Source organism: Lithobates pipiens, unplaced genomic scaffold (assembly GCF_037356315.1).
Source record: "Lithobates pipiens isolate NorthernLeopardFrog02 unplaced genomic scaffold, aLitPip1_a1.2 Scaffold_7, whole genome shotgun sequence".
Classification (NCBI taxonomy): domain Eukaryota; kingdom Metazoa; phylum Chordata; class Amphibia; order Anura; family Ranidae; genus Lithobates; species Lithobates pipiens.
This window is the reverse complement of record NW_027507892.1, coordinates 8,261,599-8,278,690: the sequence shown is the minus strand read 5'-3', so window position 1 is coordinate 8,278,690 and position 17,092 is coordinate 8,261,599.

The following is a 17,092-nucleotide window of genomic DNA, read 5'->3' as shown; positions in this document are numbered from 1 at the left end:
CACAAGGCCTAGCAGCCAACCAGGTGTTTACTCAGGAGCAAAGTCTTTATCACCGACGTTGTTGCAGAACACGTAGGGAAACTAAGCTATAGAACACTTGTAGGATACCTGGATCTTTCAGCCTGCTTGGCGACACAAGACCAGATTCTCTCGGTTACTTCAGCCCTTCCAGGCTCTTGTTAAGAAAACCAACCTGTACGTGGTGTTTCTTCTAAAGAGTCCTCCCCTGGAATGCTCGAAGTTCAATGGGTCTCTCCCGAATCGGAGACAGCCCCCATCCACCTTGGAATCCTTCCTTAGTTCCCTTGCCTTGGGCTAGCCAGCCCTGAGGCATTAAAGTCGGGTGGATCCGCACCCCAGGCCATAGCCCTCCTGGGGGCTGGTCAGTAGGACCAGGACCATGTAATCAGCACAACATACTGGACCGGAACCTTGAACCACGTGACATCCACATCTTAAATGCCCTCTCCCAGGGCACCCCCCAACCCCAAAGCACCTTCTCCCCATGTTGATGAGGACAAGGGTCTCTTCCTGACAACCCTGGCCATTGGTTGTGGGGTCTGCGGGTGGGGGGCTTATCCATTCATTCGGAAAGCCCGGCAGACCTCCACCAAAAGTCTGGTGGATTGACAGCTGGACCGAGTCCACTGGAAAGTCAGTTTGTGTGTGGTCGTGTGTGTGCAATTCCACTCGTTCGGAAAGTCCGGTGGACCTCCGCTGCAAAGTGTGGCGGATTGTCCGCTGAACTAGGTCCGCCAGATAGTCCGATCGTGTGTACGTGGCATTACACTTACACAGTAACCAGTGCATTTTTTGTAGCACCGATTGCTATATAAATGGCAATGGCCCCAAAATAGCGTCAAAAGTGTCTGATGTGTCCGCCATAATGTTGCACATACGATAAGAATTGCAGATCGCCGCCATTAATAATAAAAACATAAAAAATAAAAATGCCATAAAACTATCCCCTATTTTGTAGACGCTATAACTTTTGCGCAAACCAATCAATAAACACTTATTGTGATTTTTTTTTTACCAAAAATATGTAGAAGAATACATATCAGCCTAAACTGAGGAAAAAAATGTTTTTTATACATTTTGGGGGGATATTTATTATAGCAAGAAGTAAACAATATTGCTTTTTTTTTCAAAATTGTTGCTTTTTTTTTTTTACAGCACAAAAAATAAAATAATGTAGAGGTGACCAAATACCACCAAAAGAATTTGTTGGGTAAAAAAGGACGTCAATTTTGTTTAGGTATAACATCACACGACCGCACAATTGTCAGTTAAAGTGGCGCAGTGCCGAATCGCAAAAACTGCTCTGGTCAGGAAGGGGGTAAAATCTTCCGGGGCTGAAGTGTAGTTTCGCATCAGCTGGAGGGCCACCAGTTTGAGATCCCTGCTCTAGAGCAAGGGTAGGGAACGTCGGCTCTCCAGCTGTTTTGAAACTACAAGTCCCATGAGACATTGCAAGACCCTAACAATCACAGGCATGACTCCTAGAGGCAGAGACATGATGGGATTTGTAGTTTCAAAACAGCTGGAGAGCCGAGGTTCCCTACCCCTGCTCTAGAGGAACCAGAGGGTTCCACGCAACCCTGGTTGAGAAACAATGATCTAGTCCAGTGATGGCGAACCTTGGCACCCCAGATGTTTTGGAACTAAATTTCCCATAATGCTCTTGCACTCTGCAGTGTAGTTGAGCATCATGGGAAATGTAGTTCCAAAACATCTGGGGTGCCAAGGTTCGCCATCACTGATCTAGTCCCTCAAAAAAAAAAAAACACAATAAACTGCAATATATTATAAGTTAAAAAAAAAAAAAACGAACAAACCCCCCAAAAAAAATCCAACTAGGATTTAGAATCATTTTTTTTTTTTATATTTTTTCTTTTTTATATATTTTTATTTTTTTAGAAACCATTGCGCCACTATGTTTTTTTTTTATTTTATTTTTTTTATTCCCATTTAAGCTTTAAATTCAAATTATAAACTTGAAATGAATAAATAAATAATAATAATAAATAAGGGGACAAATGAAGTCCTTCTTAAAGTTGTTTGTAAACGGCTAAATTCAGCCAATTAATTACTGTCGTTCTGCTTTCTTCAATAATAAGCCTAGCGCAAAAAAAAAAACAAAAAAAAACAATTGGAAGGTATAGTTTATGGTTTGTTCACAACGTGTTTGACGTCTTTCCCTCTTGGCTCAAGTATCTTTATATGAGAAGGGATAAATACATAAGACGCCACTTAGGAAATGCACACAGTCAAGTGGTAACTCCAGTGTTTGCGTCCGTTGGAGAAGAGATCTTTGTTTTTCTTATTCTATCTGTGTTTAAAATATGCTGGCCACACCGTGACCTCTTGTGACCTAGTGGTTGAAAATTACAACCATCCATACAAACAAGCAGATGGAGGTCACAGAGAGCAGGGTCTGCTAAAAGTTAGGGATCATACATTAATTCCTGGACATAATTCATCACAATAAGACACCTTTATCTTGCAGGAACCTTTTCACCTATTACAACAGGGTCAATTTGCAAACCACTTGAGTATTGGAGTTTGGTACAAATAGCATGCTCTCTTCATCTGGGATGGCCTAACTTGCAAAAAATGCCTTTGAAGTTTAAAATCTTACCAGATTTAGATATAATTTAATCAATCAAGTTAAAAGTCTGCCTCCCCTCCCGAAAGGATTTCTTGTAGATCTGTCATCTACTTCTTTTCAAGGGGTGACTGAAAATCCATTTGTCAGGCTGCTTTTGTCAGGCCGTAGCGGTATGCAGTTGGCTTTACCTGTCAAACAGCTAGGAAAAAAAAAAAGAGAGTGAAACAATGTATACAGAAACCTGTTTCTGCCAATAAGATAGATCAGTAATTTATGTCTTTGTTATGCCAGTTAGTTAATGATGGCCCAGTTTATCTAAGTTGGAGTTTATTGTGTTTTTTTTTTTTGAGTGACTAGATCATTGTTTCTCAACCAGGGTTGCGTGGTACCCTCTGGTTCCTCTAGAGCAGGGGTAGGGAACCTCGGCTCTCCAGCTGTTATGAAACTACAAATCCCATCATGTCTCTGCCTCTAGGAGTCATGCCTGTGATTGTTAGGGTCTTGCAATGTCTCATGGGACTTGTAGTTTCAAAAAAGCTGGAGAGCCGACGTTCCCTACCCTTGCTCTAGAGCAGGGATCTCAAACTGGTGGCCCTCCAGCTGTTGCGAAACTACAAGTCCCATCATGCCTCTGCCTGTGGGAGTCATGCTTGTAACTGTCAACCTTGCAGTGCCTCATGGGACTTGTAGTTTTGTAACAGCTGGAGGGCCACCAGTTTGAGACCACTGCTCTAGAGGTTGCTAGGGGTTCCCTGAGCAATGGTCAATTTCTGCCTCTCAAGTAAGTTCTCAAGGACACCATTGATCTTTTTAGTTATCTGTAAGGGGGTAATTCTTCCCAATAGCCACAAGTGTAATGTCGCGTACACACGATCGGAATTCCGGCCAGAAAAAGACAGATGAGAGCTTTTCATCGGGAAAATGCGACCGTGTGTACGCTCCATCGGAATTTAGCTGTCTGAATTTCCGCCAGCCAAAAATTGATAGCATGTTCTCAATTTTCCCTGACGGAAAAACTTTCTATCGGAAATTCCGATCGTGTGTATGCAATTCCGACACGCAAAAATCATGCATGCTCAGATTCATCTACGAGACGGAAGCTATTGGCTACTGGCTATTGAACTTCCTTTTTCTAGTCCCGTCGTACGTGTTGTACGTCACCGCGTTCTAAACGATCGGAATTTGGTGTGACCGTGTGCAGGCAAGACAGCTTGAGCGGAATTCCATCGGGGAAACCATCAGAGCTTCTTCCAACGAGAATTCCGATCATGTGTACGCGGCATTAGAAGCATTCTTCTCACTACAAGCCCCATCATGCCTCTGCCTGTAGGAGTCATGCTTATAACTGTCAACCTTGCAATGCCTCATGGATACTTGTAGTTTTGTAACAGCTGGAGGGCCACCAGTTTGAGACCCCTGCTCTAGAGGTTGCTAAGGGTTCCCTGAGCAATGGTCAATTTCTGCCTCTCAAGTAAGTTCTCAAGGACACCATTGATCTTTTTAGTTATCTGTAAGGGGGTAATTCTTCCCAATAACCACAAGTGTAATGCCGCGTACACACGATCGGAATTCCGGCCAGAAAAAGACAGATGAGAGCTTTTCATCTGGAAAATGCCACCGTGTGTATGCTCCATCGGAATTTAGCTGTCCGATTTTCCGCCAGCCAAAAATTGATAGCATGTTCTCAATTTTCCCTGAAGGAAAAACTTTCTATCGGAAATTCCGAGCATGTGTATGCAATTCCGACACGCCAAAAATCACGCATGCTCAGATTCAACTACGAGACGGAAGCTATTGGCTACTGTCTATTGAACTTCCTTTTTCTAGTCACGTCGTACCTATTGTACGTCACCGCGTTATAAATGATCGGAATTTGGTGTGACCGTGTGTAGGCAAGACAGCTTGAGCGGAATTCTATCGGAAATCTATCGGGAAAACCATCGGAGCTTCTTCCAACGAGAATTCTGATCGTGTGTACGCGGCATTAGAAGCATTCTTCTCACCATCACACCAATATATGATGAGTTTTAGATTTTTCATTCTTAGCAGGGGTTCCCCAAGACCAGAGAATTATTTCCAGGGTTCCTCTGTGTTGAAAAGGTTGAGAAAGGCTGGACTAGATAATAAAATGTCTCTATGAATGGGATCCTGTAGAAACTATAAGCCCTTGTACACACGGTCGGAGATTCCGCTTTGTCGGATATTCCGACTGTGTGTGGTCTCCATCGGACTGTTTCCGTCGGAATATCCGACAGACCAACTTTCCCAACTTGCCGGTAAAATTTTCTGACAAAATACTCTGATCGGACATACTCTGATCATGTGTAGCCTACTCCGACGGACAAAGTGCCACGCATGCTCAGATCAAATTCCTAGATCAAAGCTATTGGCTACTAGCCTGAACGTTGTCCCGTTGTAACGAAATAACATCATCACGTTATGTACAATCGGATTTTCCGACAACTTTTTCCGACCGTGTGTATGCAACAGTTTCGGACAAAATCCATCGGACAAAATCCGCCGGACAAAATCCAACGGATTTGGTTGTCAGAATGTCCGACCATGTGTACAAGGGCTAACAGTTTATGGACGATTGTAGGATTGTTCAATTAATTTCAAATCCTTATTTTGGGATCTCTACAACAACGCCCACCATCTTGGAAACCAAGAGAGACCTCAAAACACTTCTAGCTATATCAAACGCTTTGGATTCAGATGGCACTCCATTGATAAGAGTTTAACAAATGAGCTCCTGTCCTTGATTTATAACCGTTATTTCTTAGGATGGCTCATAAAGTGCACCATGCATAAGAAAAAAAAAAGGAGGGGAACTTGCATAGCGTAATACTGTTTTATTTGTGAACACACCCTTAAACGATATAAAATACGCTTAAAAGAGCATCAAATAAAATCAGCAGTATGAACATTGAGACTGTACTGCACAACGCATGTCACTCTCACCGCTTCCTGGTGTTGATAGCTGAGATGAGACCCGGGATGACATGCACTGAGACTGAGAGACAAGGGAGCTGTGTGGTCAGGTACCAATGCGTTTCGTCATCACGTCTTCTTCGGAGGGCGTCCAGGAAGCGACATGAGTGACTTGCGTTGTGCATTACAGTCTCAATGTTCAGACTGCTGATTTTATTTGATTCTCTTGTAAGAAGTGTTTTATATAATTTAAGGGTGTGTTCCCAAATAAAAAAGGCTATGCAAGTTCCCCTTTTCTTTTTTTGCATGGTCCACTTTATGAGCCATCCTAAGCCCTTGTACACACGGTCGGAGAATCTGTCAGAATGAGTCTGTGTGTGGTATGCATCGGACTGATTCCGTCCGAATCTCCGTCCGACCCAATTTTCCAACATGTTGGAAATATTTCCCGACCAACTGGGCCGGACGGACCTAATCCGATCATGTGTAGAGAATTTTGATCGGACCAAGTGCCATGCATGCTCAGATCAAATTCCTACATCAAAGCTATTGGCTACTAGCCTGAATCTAGTCCCATCGTAACGAAATTACGTCATCACGTTCTGAAAGATCGGATTTTTCCACAACTTAGTCCGACCGTGTGTATGCAACAGTTTCGGACACAATCCGTCAGACTAAATCTGACGGACAAAATCCAACGGATTTGGTTGCCAAAATCTCCGACCGTGTGCACGTGGGCTAAGAAATAACAGTTCTTATTCAAGGACAGGATCTCATTCTACTCTATAAGGAGACAGCAGGTTCTAGCTTTTCTCACTGGTGCTGTTCCAGGAAGGATTTGATTCCAGGATAGGAGTCCATCCAACAGTGTTTGAAGATACAAGGCGAGCTCCTTTGTGGTGAGTGCATTACCAACGGGGATTACTTGTGCACGATGTGTCTTCCGGTGATGGTATTCAGGTTTTGAGGCTCCCCTATGATTCTGAGGGTTCACGGAGCACCACATTTATTTTAAGGACTTTTTTTGGACTCTGTCACATATGGGTCGATGTTTGTGTGTGTGATTTGATTGTCCTTTAAATGTCATGCATTGCACTAAATACTCCTAGTTATTTTGTTAGCGCTGTTAATTTCTCTTTTTATCTTTGCATTGTTATCATTTGTTTTATTTATTTAATAGCTGCTATAGTGCATTACCTCAATTTATCCGTTTGAGCGCTGGGATCAGTGAAACATAGTGCTACTGATACTATTGATTACCATTAAATGTACTGACCATCCTTTGAATCCCTGGCCACCGGCAAGCTCAGGAGGCTTTTGGTTCATGGTATCCTCTCTTCACTTCTCCTCTTCATTCTTTCTCTTCTATTCTATACTTTCTTTTACTCCCTATACTTTATATTCTCACACTTGTAACAACATTCCAACAGTTACTTGAATGTGATAATACCTAAGGGCCTGAGGCTCTCTGTTTCTTTAATCTTTAACTTTGTCAGAAATTCATAGCATACGTTATTCTACTTTGTCATTTGAAATACTCAATAAAATATATTTACACAAAAAAAAAAATCCTTTTTTTTTACTGGTCTGACTTCAGCACAGCAAATTCTTACTTCTATAATGCATAAAGCAGGTTTTCACCCTATTTTTGTTCACTTTGACCCCATTGCTTACAGCTACAACTGATAAGCCCTTGTACACACGGTCGGACATTCCGACAACAAAATCCGTCAGATTTTTTCCGACGGATTTTGTCCGAAACTGGTGTTGCATACACACAGTCGGACAAAGTTGTCGGGAAAATCCGATCGTTCGGAACGTGATGACGTTCATTTGTTACGACGGGACTACGTTCAGGCTAGTAGCCAATAGCTCTGGTCTGGTAATTTGATCTGGGCATGCGTGGCACTTTGTCCGATCGGGAATTCTCTACAAACAATCGGACAAAGTCAGATCGGATCATGTTGTCGGAAAATTTAATATCCAGCTCTCAAACTTTGTTGGTCAGACATTCAGACGGAAAAAGTCAGATGGAGCCCACACACGGTCGGATTATCTGACAACACGGTCAGATCGGACATTTTCCGTCGGAATGTCCGACCGTGTGTACAAGGGCTAAGAGCTGAAGATCCCGTGAGCCACACATCAAAACAAGACTCGCTGTGTGTCGACAAGTGTCAGTCTCAGCCTGGACCCTTGCCAGGCCATGCCCCCAATGTGTTTCACTCCGCCCACTGGAGCTTACCCCAACACATTGGGAGCATGGCCTGGCGGGGTCCATGGTGAGACTGACACTTGTCTACACACAGCAGGTCTTGTTCTGATGTGCAGCTCCCGGGATCTTCAGCTCTTATCAGTTATTGTCTGGAACATAGGAGGGCTCCTTCCCAGTCTGCGCTCACAGCAGCAGGCACAGGACTACACTGTGGCTGTGGTTTGAACATGTGATCCTCTTCCATACAATGCGATCTACAGCTGAATATGGGAGGTAGAAGGAAGCTCTGCGATCTCACGCTGTCCACGATCTCTTATAACTTGGAGATCTGGATTTTATGCTATATGGAGCCTTTGGTCTCTTTTTGGTACCCAACTCCTATCAAACCCACTAAGTGACATCGGAAGTATGGAGAAGCCCTGAGATGTGGAGAAAGGCCTCGGCTGGGTTTTAAAGTGGTTGTAAACCCTTACAACACACTTTGACCTACAGGCAAGCCTACATTAAGGCTTACCTGTAGGTCCAAGAAATATCTCCTAAACCTACACGGTTTAGGAGATATTTGCCGAAAGACAGGCACCGCTGTCTACGGCGCATGCGCCATAGACAGTGATGCGCAGGCGCACTGAGCACGCCGCGGTCAACGGCGTTATGCCGCGAGTGGCGGCTCACGTGCAGTGACGTCATTGCGGCTTCGCCGAATGACAGCGACGAAGCAGCGAGACCCACCAAGAAGATGGAGGCTCCGGACTACAGGGGACAGCGGTGACGTCGCTGGCTCCTGTGTCAGGTAAGTGACACATAATGGGCTACTATGCGATGCACAGTAGTCCATTATGCTTTACCTTTGCAGGGAATGAAAGAGGAAGTAAACCCATCAGGTTTTACTTCCTCTTTAAGCCAGTTGTACACTGAGCCCCTGTAATAAGGGGCCTACAGGAGCTGGTAAGCAGTTTCTACAGCTGCTGATGGGTGATGGACATTGCCACTAAAGAGATTGATTCATTATCACATTGCTTGTGGACATTTTTGAACAAATGAATATAATCCATATGGATTCACCTATGGACTTCACATTTATTATTTAGCACGATACTTATTTATTTCTACAGGACTACACTGCCTAGCAACCTGAGCGGCAGGGCCAGCCCTACCATGTGTCCCACTGGGTCCATTGGACCCAGGTGGTACTTTGAGAGGGGTGGCACCCTGGAAAAAAGGCCATCCTGCTGTCCTCAACACAGGGGTGGTATGACCATTCGGGCACTCGGGCACTGCCCTATGAAAGGCTCATGAGAGATGCTTGGAGCCCCCACAATGAGTGGTCTACACTCAGATGGAGTTGGCAGCTTGATGCTTGCTGCATTCACATAGGCATAGCCCGGAGCTGAACTCCCAAGTTTACGAGCTGCACAGATCCCCACAGACCCCACCCCATAGAGGGATACAGGACCAATCACCGGCATTGTCCAGGGTGGGGGTGGAGACACAGAGAGCCCACACCGGCAGCAAAAAAGTCCAGCACTGGAAAGCTACACAAAGGGAGCTGGCTGTTACCTCTTCTCGTGGTTCTTTTTAATTTGTGTGCCCGCTGACAGCGGTACATCCCCAGGAGTTGTGAAAACTGGAAGTACCTGACTGGTTACCATTGCCATTACACACAACACACAGAGTGCCGGCTCTCAGCACCCGCTGCAAACACCCGACCTTCCCTTCCCATCATGATCTCACATTGTACTGTGGAGTCCATGATAGTAAAAGTCCCCATAATGGATGAGATTTTGTGAGTATATAAAACCCCCAGATCATATTAATCAATAAACATTGTTATTAATTATCATGATATAAAATAATGGATGTGCGGGGCCTTTTGGTGGGCTTGATTTTTTTTTCCTCTTAGACACAGGCAGCACAATGTCTTGGGCCAGCCCTGCTGGGCGCTTCACATACATACCATGGATTGCTTACCGCTATGCCATCAATGTTTGGGAATTTTTTTTTCCAATGCTTAAATACCTTTGGGCTTTCTGCACTTACGTATTACCTTGGCACGGCAAGGTATGTCATATCCCCCCACCTGTTGGTTCCTGGAATATACACTATATTGTCAAAAGTATTGGGACATCTGCCTTTACACACCCCTGAACTTTAATGGCATCCCAGTCTTAGTCAGTAGGGTTCAATATTGAGTTGGTCCACCCTTTGCAGCTATAACAGCTACAACTCTTATGGGAAGGCTGTCCACAAGGTTTAGGTGTACATCTATGGGAATGTTTGACCGTTCTTCCACAAGCGCATTTGTGAGGTCAGGCACTGATGTGGACGGGAAGTCCTGGCTCACAGTCTCCGCCCTCATTCATCCCAAAGGTGTTCTGTTGGGTTGAGGTCAGGACTTTGTGCAGGCCAGCCAAGTTCCTCCACCCCAAACGCGTCTTTATGGACCTTGCTTTGTGCACTGGTGCACAGTCATGTTGGAACAGGAAGAGGCCATCCCTAAACTGTTCACAAAATAAAAAAATAAAAATTATTGACACCATCCACTGCTCTACATATGCACATACACTTTATTACCAATGCCTTGGTATGCTGACGCCTTAAGAGTTCCTTTCGTGGAACTAAGGAGTCAAGCCCAACACCTGAAAAACAAACCCACACCATACCCCCCCCCCCTCCCCCCCTCCCCACCACAAAATTATTTGGACCAGTGCACAAAGCAAGGTCCATAAAGACATGGATGAGCGAGTTTGGGGTGGAGGAACTTGAATGGCCTGCACAGAGTCCTGACCTCAACCTGATAGAAATTCCTTTGGGGTGAATTAGAGCAGAGACTGCAAGCCAGGCTCTTTTGTCCAATGCGCTTCTGGAAGAATGGTCAAACATTCCCATAGACACTCTCCTAAATCTCGTGGATGGCCTTCCCAGAAGAGTTGAAACTGTTATAGCTGCAAAGGGTGGGCCTTAAGACCGGCTTCACATACACTATATTGTCAAAAGTATTGGGACACCCGCCTTTACATGCACATGAACTTTAATTACATCCCAGTCTTAGGCCCATTGTAGATCTGCCATTGTCTGATTTCCCATGCCACCATACTAATGATGACAGATCTGTGACTTTGTGGGGATCCTTAGTCTAATGATATCTAAAATCTATACACAGAGAGAAACACCCTCGTAATCTGTACAAATAAATGAACCATCGCTATCTAAACCTCTTACTAGTTCTTTTTTTTTTTTTTTTCTTTTTCTTTTTTTGTTTGCTGACAGATTTATTTTTAGGAGCAAAAATGACATTCCTCCTTTAAGTTTAAAACCTTACATTAAAAAAAGAAAAGAAAAACTTGTGTCATTACTGCTAACGTTGTGGATTTAAAGTGACAGCTTTGCCAATTATAAGCGGGTGTTGAGTGAAATACCCTTAATGGCTCCATTCAGTTTAATGGCTTCCCTTAATTCTGCATATGTGATTTAATGCAGGTGGACTGGTTTTTGCCACTTCCTCAGAATTTACATGTGACCTGATGTGTGGAATTGTTTTCCCTATAAAGATTTTTTTTTTCCCCCTTAAGACACAATTCCACTTTTGTTTTTAACTTTTAAAAAAATAAATAAACATCATTTTTTGCTCAAAATGACTTTAACCACTTCAGCTCCGGAAGATTTCCCCCCCCCTTAATGACCAGGCATTTTAACTGACAATTGCGCGATCCTGAAAACAAAATGTACATCTTTTTTTTCTCCCACAAATAGAGTATTTTTTTGTGTTATTTGATCACCTCTGCATTCTTTTATTTATTTTTTTGTGCTATAAACAAAAAAAAAAGCGACAATTTTGAAAAAAACAAAAAAACAATATTTTTTACTTTTTGACAAAAAATTCTTCTACATATTTTAGGTAAAAAAAAAAATCCCAATAGGCGTACATTGATTGGTTTGCGCAAAAGTTATATTGTCTACAAAATAGGGAATAGATTTATGGCATTTTATTATACATTTTTTTTCTAGTAATGACAATTTTGAAAAAAAAAAAAACAATATTTTTTACTTTTTGCCCAAAAAAATAAAAATCTACATCAGTTTAGGCCAATATGTATTCTACATATTTAGGTAAAAAAAAAAATATCACAATAGGCGTACATTGATTGGTTTGAGCAAAAGTTATATCATCTACAAAATAGGGAATACATTTATGGCATTTTATTATACATTTTTTTGTTTTCTAGTAATGACGGCGATCTGCGATTTTTGGAGGGACTGCGACATTGCGGCCGACAGATCGGACACTTTTGACACTTTTTTGGGACCAGTGACATTTATACAGCGAACAGTGCTATAGAAATGCATGCTCGCCTTCAAGACTTCTCCAGAGCCTCTCCCATCCTCTGGAACTCCCTGCCCCAGTCTATCCGATCAGCCCCTAACCTGTCCACCTTTAGGAGTTCCCTGAAAACTCATTTATTCAGGGAAGCCTATCCCACACCCACCTAACTGTCCCTGAGCCACCCCCATCAAATCGTTCTCTGCAGCTATTACCTTTTGTACCACCACCCCCTCCCTTTAGAATGTAAGCTCTTCGAGCAGGGCCCTCCTGTGCCTTTTGTATTGTAATGTAATTGTGTTGTCCCCCCTATACATTGTAAAGCGCTGCATAAACTGTTGGCGCTATATAAGTCGTGTATAATAATAATAATAATAAAAAATTACACTGGCAGGGAAGGGGTTAACACTAGTGGTGGCCAATGGGTTAAATGTGTTCCCTGAGAGGTGTTTCTAATTATGGGGGGAGGGGACCGACTGGAGGAGAGAGATCGCTGTTCCTGATTACTACTTGTTAGTTTTTTTTTTACATTCATTAAAGTTAAATTTTTTCCCAAAAAATTGCATTTGAAGGACTGCTGCACAAATACATTGTAACATAAAATATTGCAAAAACCAACATTTTATTCTATTTTATTTTATTTATTTATCTAGGGTCTGTACTAAAAAAATTAATATATATATATATATATATACAGTATATATATTATAGCATTTCATTGTAAAATGGCTCCATTGTATAAGACACAATCATACGTCCGATGTTTTTTATTTTGTTTGTTTTCGATTTTAAACTACTCTCTTGGTTTGCTACGTTTATATATATTTATATATAATGTTTGGGGCTTCTAAGTAATTTTCTAGCAAAAAAAAATGTATTTTAAATTGAAACCAACAAATGTCAGAAAAACGTTTAGTGGTTAAACTTCCCTCATTTACACACCAAAGTGTATTCCTTTGATCTAAAGGACAAATCGTTACAATGTTTATACTTAAGTTCCACTGCTAAAAAATGTTGTGATTCTTGGCAGACTGCCCGTTTTTTCTATTTTTTTGTTTTTACTTCCTTTCTTTTGACGGCTGTCGGCTGTAGCAGAGCAGAGAAAATTCTCTGCATAGAAAGAATCGGGAAATACTTTGTCAAGATCGCCACGGGGAAAAAATTGCGATAACGATTAATCGTACAGCTCTAGGACCCGGCCATCGTTCCCAAGGCTAACAGAACGGCAGTCTGCCTATGTAAACAAGGCAGATCACCATTCTGTGACAGGAGAAGACAGAGGTCTTGTGTTCTTGCTAAGCAGAAACACGGATCCCTGTCATCTTATGCCGCGTACACGCAATCGGAATTCTGGCCAGGAAAAGACTGATGAAAGCTTTTCATCGGAAAATGCGACCGTGTGTATGCTCCATTGGAATTTAGCTGTCCGAATTTCCGCCAGCCAAAAATTGATAGCATGTTTTCAATTTTCCCGATGGAAAAACTATCAATCTGTAATTCCTATTGTGTGGATGCAATTCCGACACGCCAAAAATCACACATGCTCAGATTCAACTACGAGACAGAAGCTATTGGCTACTGGCTATTGAAGTTCCTTTTTCCTAGCTCTTTACCATGTGATCAGCTGTGTCCAATCACAGCTGATCACAGTATAAATAGAAAATGATGGTTATTGGGATTCTTTTCCTCGCGCTGACCGTGCGTGAGACCCGATGAGCAGCTTTCCTCAGTGGGGACATAAACACAGACAGAGCTGCTGTTAGAAATCATGAGTCCCCCATACTGCCTACCTGACAGCCCCCCACTCCAGAAAATATCAAATGCTAAAAATACACTAAAAAACATTATTATATGACTTGTTTCCCAGCCCCCCCCCCCCCATCCCTTTGTGTGCCTGCAGCAGCTTCCAGCAGGAGAGGAGGGAAGCCGGCCAAGTTGTGGGGAAAGGGGATACATGGGGGGGGGGCTGGAAAGCACAGGGATGGGGGCAAGGCAGGTGCAAGAACTGATCCCCCTGCAGCACAGCTGGAGGGAGGGAGCAGAAGAGAAGCCGGCAGCACTGCAGGGGAAGGCAGAAGAGGATCAGTGTCTGCAGTAAGGTAGTACAGCTGGCCCTCCTGCTCAGCAGATGCCCAGGCCCCCCTTTCAAGCTGATGGGGCCTGGGCCCTGTACAGGAGGGCTGGATGTACTTCTTTGTCAGCAGCCCTGCACACAGATAATCAGTGCAATGATTACCAGTGCAGCCCTATCAGTAATGCTTACCAGTGCCCACCAGTGACCACCAGTGATGCCCACCAGTGCCCACCAGTGATGCAAATCAGTGCCCATCAGTTATGCCTGGCAGTGCACCCTATTAGTGCATTCTATCAGTGCCATTCATCAGTGCCCATCAGTGCCACCTATTAGTGCCCACCAGTGCCCATCAGTGCTGCAATTTAGTGCCTCCTCATCAGTGCCCATCAGTGTCACCTCATCAGTGCCACCTCATTATTGCCTGTCAGTGCCTCCTCATCAGTGCTGCCTATCAGTGCCCATAAGTGCTGCATATTAGTGCCTCATTATCAGTGCATCCTCATCAGTGCCCATTAGTGCCACCTCATCAGGGCCTCCTCATCAATGCTGCCTATCAGTGCCGCCTATCACTGCCCATCAGTGCTGCATATTAGTGCCTCCTCATCAGTGCCCATCAGTGCCTCCTCATCAGTGCCACCTCATCAGTGCCTGTCAGTGCATCCTCATCAGTGCCCATAAGTTCTGCATATTAGTGCCTCCTCATCAGTGCCCATCAGTGCTGCACATTAGTGCCTCCTCATTAGTGCTCATAAGTGCATCCTTGTCAGTGCCCATCAGTGCCCATCAGTGCCACCTCATCAGTACCATCAGTGCATCCTCATCAGTACCCATCAGTGCTGCATATTAGTGCCTCCTCATCAGTGCCCATCAGTGCCTCCTCATCAAAAAAATTACTTATTTACATAATTTTATAACAGAAACTATGAAAAACGTTTATTTTTTTCAAAATATTCTGTCTTTTTTTTGTTTGTTTAGCAAAAAAAAAAAAACCTCCAGAGGTTATTAAATACCACCAAAAGAAAGCTCTATCTGTCTAAAAAAATAAAAAAATAATGAAAATGTAGTTTAGGTACAGCATTGAATGACAGCGCTGAAAGAGCTGAAATTAGCCTGGGCAGGAAGGGGGGGGGGGTAAAAGTGCCTAGTACTGAGCTGGTTAACAAACTTCCAAAAAGAGCAAAGTACATAAAGGTGATCTGAATGTGAAAAGTATTTTGTTGGTTTTGTGTGGATACAGAAGAAGCCTAAAGCTTGTACTTTCCAGTACCAGGCGAATATCTCTGCAGCACAATGACGGAATGTAAGACTGGGAAAGCAGCCACATAACAGAGAGGTTAAACTGACGGAGGTTATGATAACAGTAGGACGCAGCTTTGTTGTTTAATCCATGGCAGTCTTGCAGTTTTGTTTTTCTTAATGTCATTTATCTTCCAAGGATGTAGGGAAGGAAATTTGCTTTCATAAGTGTTCTGGGGTTTCACACCATGGGACAGGATCCCTGTAGTCCTGACAAAAACAGAACAAAAAAAAAGGGCTTGCAGAGCACATATAAAATTACACCTATACTTGAGGAATGCGAAAATCCAGGCCAGGCGTGGGGTCCAAAGAAAGAGCAGCTCCAGACAACTCCTGTGGTCAGAGGCTGGTCTCTGAAGATGTCCTTTCAAACAAATCAAACAGACCCTTGTGGTTAAATCTATTCTAATATCCTGGTGGGTCTTTAGTCATAATCGATAGGGTTAATTCAACACAAAGTCAACTTGTCTTAAGTGACTTTGATCATTCATTGAACCTGACACTGCTTGAAGTTTTCATGGACCACCTAGATGTCAAATCACATATCAAGGATTACACACACAAGATACTCGAAGAACAATAAAGAAATTCATCAACCCCCAGGTAGAAAGCTTTTCTGAAAGGGGCAGTTCTGTGAAAATATAGATCGTGTTCAATGGCCGAGACATAAAAGAATTATTCTTTCTTGAAACGTGATTGTTCTATTGAACCCAGACCTGTGACTCAAAGGTATCAATAGACAGAATATGGTGAGTATATGTTAGTACATAACCTGACATCGGAAAGAAACACGGATATGATTATTTCTCATGCTGTGATCTTTGGTGTTAAGTGAGTTAGGTGAGTTTTTCCTTCAGATTTACCAAAACCTTGTAGTACAAGGACCTGCCTGATTGCATACAAATTGAAACTCCTAAGGTTTGACCTCATATTATATGGTTTTGGTGAATCTGAAGGAAAAACTCATAGTGTGTATGGGGCATTACAGTTGTTTCTGCTTAAAGACCGGAGAATGAAGAATTGTGCAAACATATTCTAATGCCCCGTACACACGAGCGGATCTTCCACCGGGAAAACCATCCAAAATTCCGGCCAAGCTTGGCTTGCATACACGCGGTCACACAAAAGCTCTCTGAACTTTCAACTGCCAAGAATGCGATGATGTACAACACTACGACAAGCCGAGAAAATGAAGTCCAATGCATCTGAGCATGCGTCAAATTGTTTCCGAGCATGCGTAGGAATTTTTGCGCGTTGGAATTGGTACACGTGATCTGAATTTCCGATCGGAGCTTTTTCCGACCGAAAAATAGAGAACTTGCTCTCAATCCTTTGCTGGCGGGAATTTCGCCAGCAAAAGTCCGATGGAGCATACACACGGTCAGAATTTATGACCAAAAGCTCACATTGGACTTTTGCTGGGGGAATTTTCGTTTGTGTGTATGGGGCATTAGGGGGTTATTTATGAAAGGCAAATGCACTTTGCACTGAAAGTGCACTTGGAAGTAGACATGTGCATTCGTTTTTGTCCGAATTTCGGGTATTTTCATTTAACAAGCGATAACGAATGTGCAGAATCAGAAAACCGAAAGATCCAACATAAAAGAATGCTTTATTTTCGTTTTCATTGCGACAACAGTTTGATAT